This window comes from Sinocyclocheilus rhinocerous, unplaced genomic scaffold, assembly GCF_001515625.1.
Source record: "Sinocyclocheilus rhinocerous isolate Xijiao unplaced genomic scaffold, SAMN03320098_v1.1 scaffold2994, whole genome shotgun sequence".
Lineage (NCBI taxonomy): Eukaryota > Metazoa > Chordata > Actinopteri > Cypriniformes > Cyprinidae > Sinocyclocheilus > Sinocyclocheilus rhinocerous.
This window is the reverse complement of record NW_015630025.1, coordinates 501,958-508,811: the sequence shown is the minus strand read 5'-3', so window position 1 is coordinate 508,811 and position 6,854 is coordinate 501,958. Positions and strand designations below refer to the sequence as shown.

Sequence of the window (6,854 nt, the reverse complement as noted above, 5' to 3'; positions counted from 1 at the left end):
TATATATATATATTACAAGAAAATGCTATTTCAGTCTTTCTAAAAGTGTAGGGAGTCATCTTGATGAAATCACTGGGAGTGTGTGGTCACTACCGAGCAATGGAACAATTCTCGTTTCCTTGGTAACAGCGGCTTATTTGATTGGTGGATCTCTTTTCAGGATTATGGACAGGGAAGGTACTCTCACAGGAAATTCTGCAATTTCTATTTTATTTATTTATTTATTTCTTGGTTTGTTTGTTTGACAGAAAAGCGCTCACAGTCATGGTTTATATGTTATAGCTTAAATCAGTGGCCTCAAACTCAGTTCCTGGAGGCCATAGCCCTGCAACCAGCTCTAACTCACCTGCTTGGAAGTTTATATCAATCTTGAAGGCCTTGATGAGCTTCTTCAAGTGTGTTTAATTAGGATTGGAGCTAAACTCTGGGAACTGAGTTTGAGACCACTGGTTTGAATTCATTTTCTCCATAGATAAGAGCATTTATACATTGGGAACTTCATTGTGAATGTTTTGTCCATGTTCAGCCTGTCAGCAAAAAGCTTTTTTCTTTTTTGTTTTTGCATATATCCAGATGGGACTTTGAAAGTCTGGGGGAAAAAAAGAAAACATGAAATCAGATATTTCATATCTGATTTAAAGCCCCTTTATTATGCCCCTTTTTACAATATTTAATATAAGTCTCAGGTGTCCACAGAATGTGTCTGTGAAGTTTCAGCTCAAAATACCCCACAGTGTAGGGGGTTGTTGAGTTTCAGGGGGGTTAGAATAGTCCCCAAAGTAGCGCAATGACCATATTCCAAATATCAAAACTCAAAATATGTCAAAAAAGACTTTACAGTCACCGTTATGCAGACTGATCATAAACACAGCTAAAAGACTTCCTACCAGTGGTCATCCTTCACAAAACTTAACATCTACCACATTTTTATCATATGTAGAATGCAAAATGTTTCAATACAAACGTTTCAGTCAAATGTAATTTATGCAATATTTCAAACCTTTAAACCACGGGAGAAAATCAACCCACCGCAACAGTTTAAAATCAGCCCAATTCTGTGCACAAAATGCGGATTTGGCAACCCTGCATCCAACACGAGCTGCATCCAAAGTGATTTAAATACTCCACATATTGATAGCGGCTCCTTGATGCGTGAAAATTATATGCAATATTAGAATGTTTGCGGGAGCAGGCGGTAATGGTCAGAAATTCAGCAGGAGGGGGATTAAGAAAACAGTCCTGCGCAGGGCTTTAATACAAAAATGCACACAATGAATGGCGACTGTAGAATCCCGGATATTTTGGGAAATTTAGAAATCTCGGCTGGATGCATTTTTTTAGGTCCAAAAAGAGGACATGTCTGGGGAAAAGAGGACGTATGGTCACCCTAGTGTCACTCCTAAAACGACACACAACGATAACGTCAAAACCGTTGACGAAAATGTAAGAAGTAGTCATACAGTATTCAAACAAAGCCAAAGCTGGATGTGAGTACAACACGGAACATCAAGTTTTTTTGTTGTGCGACAGAGGAGTTCTGCACCGCGACTCAAGAGGGGCGCTTATTTGGAGAATGAGATGATGCACAACCATTTCTCCTGCATGTGTTTTGAAAGCCTTATCAAAAACGTGGGTACGCCTACATAGTAACCAAAGCAACCCATGCAGATAAGTTGTTTATGTCTGGACACACAAATCAGATTTGATCACTTGCAATTAATAGTGCAGACAGTCTGCCTGAAAAGATCTGATTTGAGAAAAAAATCTGATTTGCCTGCAGTCTGAACATAGCCTTTGTGTCCAGTTTTTAAACTTTCCACAATGCTGTCAGTCATCTCTGAAAGATTGTGCTTTATATTATGCTTTAAAGTTCATTAATTGGGTCTCTGAATGCCTCCTGTCTGGCCCTTTTAGGTTGGTGGAGACATTTCTGAGGCACTAGAGATAAAGACATTGCAGTTTGGTCAAAGGCTATTAGATGCTGCAGGAAAAATCAATGTCTAATTGTACTAAGCATTTTACTTAAGTTCACATTAAAGTCTTTAAAAACTTTCCTAAGATTGAATACATTGCCTTTCTGAATGTGTTCAAGGTGAGACAGACATTGTGAGTGATACTGGAGTGTCTTTGAAAAAACAACTTATTTGGAATATCTTCATCCTGAAAGAAGAAAATGCTGCGATCACAAAGATATATTTTCTAGACAATCTTTCAATGTTTTAGGGCCTTGAACATCATCGTAATGACCATGCTATGGAAAGAGAAAACTTTTCAATGAAAAGTCAATTCCCATCTTGAAAAAAAAGGCACTGAAGAGTGGAACTCTTATTTTCATTTCACCTCGTATCTTCGTCCTTGTGTTCCCCAGGAGGACATTATCATCAAGCACCCATTTGGTTTCATTTTTAAAAAATGAAAAGCTATTTGCTGTAATTTCCTACTTCAAATGGGTTTCAGGAGAGTCATCAATTAAAGCCATAGATATTCAAACTGGAACATTATGCTGAGCGGTTCTCTGCAATGACCCTCTCCACACTGAACTGCAAAATACACCATACCATAAGTTTGCTTCACCATCAGGCTTTCAAAGTACGAAAAAATATGCAATGTGCCGGGAAATTTGGCAGTGCAGCACATCCCACACATCCACTCACTTGAAACAGATGGTCTTGACGTGGAGATAATAACTAATACTGTTGTTGCATTACTGTATTAGTTGCACACTTATTTGCATACACCATTTAAGACAACAATATCACCAAAAATTACAAGGGGATTTTTTTTTTTGTCTTGTCTTATAGTCTAAGTCCTGTGTTAAATGTCCTTTTTAGTTTTCACCAGATTCAGTCAACCTATCCTGTTTTTTTGTCAAGTCAAGTTTTAATTGACTAATACTCTGGGAATTTTAGTCTAGTTTCAGTCAATGGAAACTTCACATACGCCATGTTTTAGTCATGTTCAATAGTGGTTAAACAGATCATTATAATTATTTTGCTCAAAATTGTAATCATGATAACTGATAATGATTGCTGTAATTTGAGAAGTTTCATCAGAAATACTGTACTGCATTTTCTTCTATAAGCACAAAAACAATGTCAACTCATGCATATGGTTTATTTTACCTTATATAGTTGCCTTAAATTATCATATAAATTAACACACTCTGTACATTAGGAAAACTGTTAAAACTCAAAAGCTTTTTTTATATTACAACAACAATTATCCCACCGCTGCCAATGCTTGTGGGGAAGTCGTGGCCTAATGGTTAGAGAGTTGGACTCGTAACCCAAAGGTTGTGGGTTCGAGTCTCGTACCGGCAGGGATTGTAGGTGGGGGGAGTGAATGTACAGCGCTCTCTCCCACCTTCAATACCACGACTGAGGTGCCCTTGAGCAAGGCACCGAACCCCCAACTGCTCCCCGGGCGCCGCAGCAAAAAAATGGCTGCCCACTGCTCCGTGTGTGTGTTCACTGCTGTGTGTGTGCACTTTGGATGGGATAAATGCAGAGCACTAATTCCGAGTATGGGTCACCATACTTGGCCACATGTCACGTCACTTCACTTCAAAAACAACTTTGTATTGTACAGAGGCTGTTTAAGTGTTTGGATTTATTACAATTAGTAGAGTCAATGGTCATCAATTAATATTTTTCATCATAGTTTTCGTAAATGAAATTAACAATAGGTCCATAGCGTCAAAAAGTTTTAAAACACTTGTCCTGAAATGAGGCATTTAGTCTACTATTATAGCCCAATGTGCTGAGTCAACTGTATTCAAGTGAATACTACTGAATCTTTCTTTCAAGTCTAAAAAATAATAATTTATTGAAACCGACTCATTCTGAACTGCCATGGCTTTGTGAAGTCAGAAGAAAAAAATGGCCCATTTAAATCAAATTGCCAGAGAGAAGTTGGAAATGGTCATGTTTTGGCACAAAAATGTCCAGCTTTTTTGGAATGCAACAATGCATGCTTTGTGAACAACTCCTCACTGAGTCTGTGCTGTCGGCTCTTGATAAGAGTGGTCTGGTGACGCATGATGACTATCGTAGCAGCTGGCCTGTGTTGACTGCAAAATGAATTTAAAAAAAATATTACAATCTTGAAATGCTCCTGTGGCAGGAAAGCTGCTGAATACAGAAGTTATGGGTATGGGTCAGGGCACAATTAAATGATACTTTTTTTTATTGCATTATTTTTTCATACTTTTACTAATCAGCACAGACTTCTAAAATCAGCACAGGATGCTAGCATGTTACATCATGAAGCATGCCTATAGGAGAACTTACACAGATGTTTTGTCAGACAGATTCATACATATGGTCAGAGATGCTTTCAATCCTGAGCCTACAGCGACCAGCGAAGAGAGCAGAGAACCAGCTGAGACAGAGCATAAACAAAGCGAGAGAGAGAGCGAGAGAGAGAGAGCTTGTAGTATGAGAAAGAGGCAGAAATGAGGGACTGAGAGAATGTAGAGAGAACAGAGCGTGAGATCAAAGCAGAGAACACAGCACTGTTTTCATCATGTTTAGTCAGGGCAGTAACTGCAGCAGGTGACCAGCAGGGACCCAGCATGAATGCAGCTCATTAGTCACTCTACCCACAGTTTTAGGCCATGATCATGTCCATCAGCCCTGCCTTTAAAACATGACAGTGAGATTCATAGAGGAATTGATCTAATCATTCTTTGTTCCCAAAATATATATTTAAAAAAGGGTAAAAGCCACACTCTGAACTTCTATTACAAGTTGATTTTCAGTTCACATCATTCATCCTTTATCTAGTTTTAGTCATGTTTAAAATATGTACTGGGTGCTTTTGCCTCCAGAACTGCCTTAATTCTTCATGGCATGGATTCAACAAGGTGCTGGAAACATTCCTTAGAGATTTTGGTCCATGTTGACATGACAGCATCATGCGGTTGCTGCAGATTTGTCGCCTGCACATCCATGATGTGAATATCCCGTTCCACCACACTTCCAAACACACTCTATTAGATTGAGATCTGATGACTGTGGAGGCCATTTGAGTATAGAGAACTCATTGTCATGTTCAAGAAACCAGTTGACCTTGATTTGCCATGAAAACCATGATTTGAGCTTTGTGTCATGGCACGCTATCCTGCTGGAAGTAGCCATCACAAGAAGGGTTCACTGTGGTCATAAAGGGAGGGACATGGTCAGCAGCAATACTCAGAGAGGCCTTGGCATTTAAACAATGCTCAATTGGTACCGAAGTGTGCCAAGAAAATGTCCCCCACACCACCACCACCAGCCTGAGCCGTTGATACAAGGCAGGATGGATCCATGCTTGCATGTTGTTTAAGCCAAATGCCATTCACTGGATACTTTCTCTTTTTCGGTCCATTCTCTGTAAACACTAGAGATGGTTGTACATTAAAATCCCAGTAGATCAGCAGTTTCTGAAATACTCAAACCAGCACGTCTGGCATCAACCACAACCATGCCACATTCAAAATCTTAAATCACCTTTATTCCTCATTCAGATCGTCTTGACCATGCCTATATACCTAAATGCATTGGGCTGTTTCCATGTGATTGGATGTTTAGTTCTTGGCATTAACATGGAGTTGAAGAGATGTACTTTATAAAGTGGCCGGTGAGATATATATGAGTGAAATACAACAGCATAAGAAGATTAGACATCTACAGCTGTTCAATGTTTCATATTGAATAAATCACTGACGACAAATAAAAAAGAGGGATTTCCTTGCAAGCAGTGTAATAACGTATTGTAATGTGCTGGGAAACACTGAAAATTAGGTTTTGACTTGATGTGTATTATATTAGGACACCAACAGCTGCATTGTAAACACAAGCCTATGAATTTATGAATGGCCTTCAGGCATTTAACATTAAAAACAAAGCAGTTTTAATTCATTGATGCAATCTTAATTAACAAGGATGTCCCCAAGGCTAGTCTGTTACTTTAATTAATTTCCCAACATTATGAAAATGAACAATACAATAAAAGAGGTTAATTTTCTCCATTTCGTCTCTAAAAGGGTAGCACTTCTATTCCTAAAAGAAACTGTAAACACAATATTGTGCTAATTAAATTAGTTTGAGGGAGGTCAGCTATACTCGCACATATGGATTTGATAATAAACCGAGTGGATTTGGTCTGCATCTTTATTCATGATGGAGGGCATATCCACATTCAAATGAGAAATTTAGTTCAAAAGCAATGTTTCTGAAGAGAGGAACAAAAAGCCAATGCTGTCCTTTACTTAACAATTTAGGGCTTATTACTTATATCGTCTACACTTGAGAACAGCCTGTCGACAGCAATTTGGTGTTCTTTGTTTCCTTAACAAAAATAAATGTCATTCCGTGTGGGAATATCCTTTGAACAAATGTCTCCAAACTCTCTCTGACTCAATAAGCCCAATGTGTGCTTTGTCAACATGACAAATTGAGCTCATCTAGGTAACGACAAACAAACAAAAAAAATTTTTCCCCCTGGTAAATATCAACATTTTTGCAGAACAAATGCTTTAAAGGTGAATAGGCAGTTAGGCTCTTATATTTCATAAGGCGAACCATCATGACAACATATCTGATGGTGCTGTTTATTGCTTAGGGCAATGGATATAATTCTTCATGGCCTATTTGAAATGGAGTGAATATGAACTGCATGTACAGGCCCTAAAAACAACATATAGGCCTCCTAAAACTATTCAAAAATGGAACAGTAGTTTCCACCAGGATTATTATTGTTAACTAAACCTAAGACTTAATAATGAATGTTTTTAACTTTTTTTAAACATTACGATTTAAAAAAGAAAAGAAAAAAAAAGCACTAAAATAACAAAAGCTAAAAAATTATATAGA

At 38.1% G+C, this 6,854-nt stretch overlaps 1 protein-coding gene across 1 annotated transcript in view; it reads right to left on the bottom strand.

Annotated features, from left to right (window-relative positions):
* Positions 1 to 6,854, bottom strand: part of LOC107739762 (cGMP-dependent protein kinase 1-like) — a 142,057-nt gene that overhangs the window by 21,829 nt on the left and 113,374 nt on the right. The gene's annotated exons all lie outside the window — the stretch shown is intronic.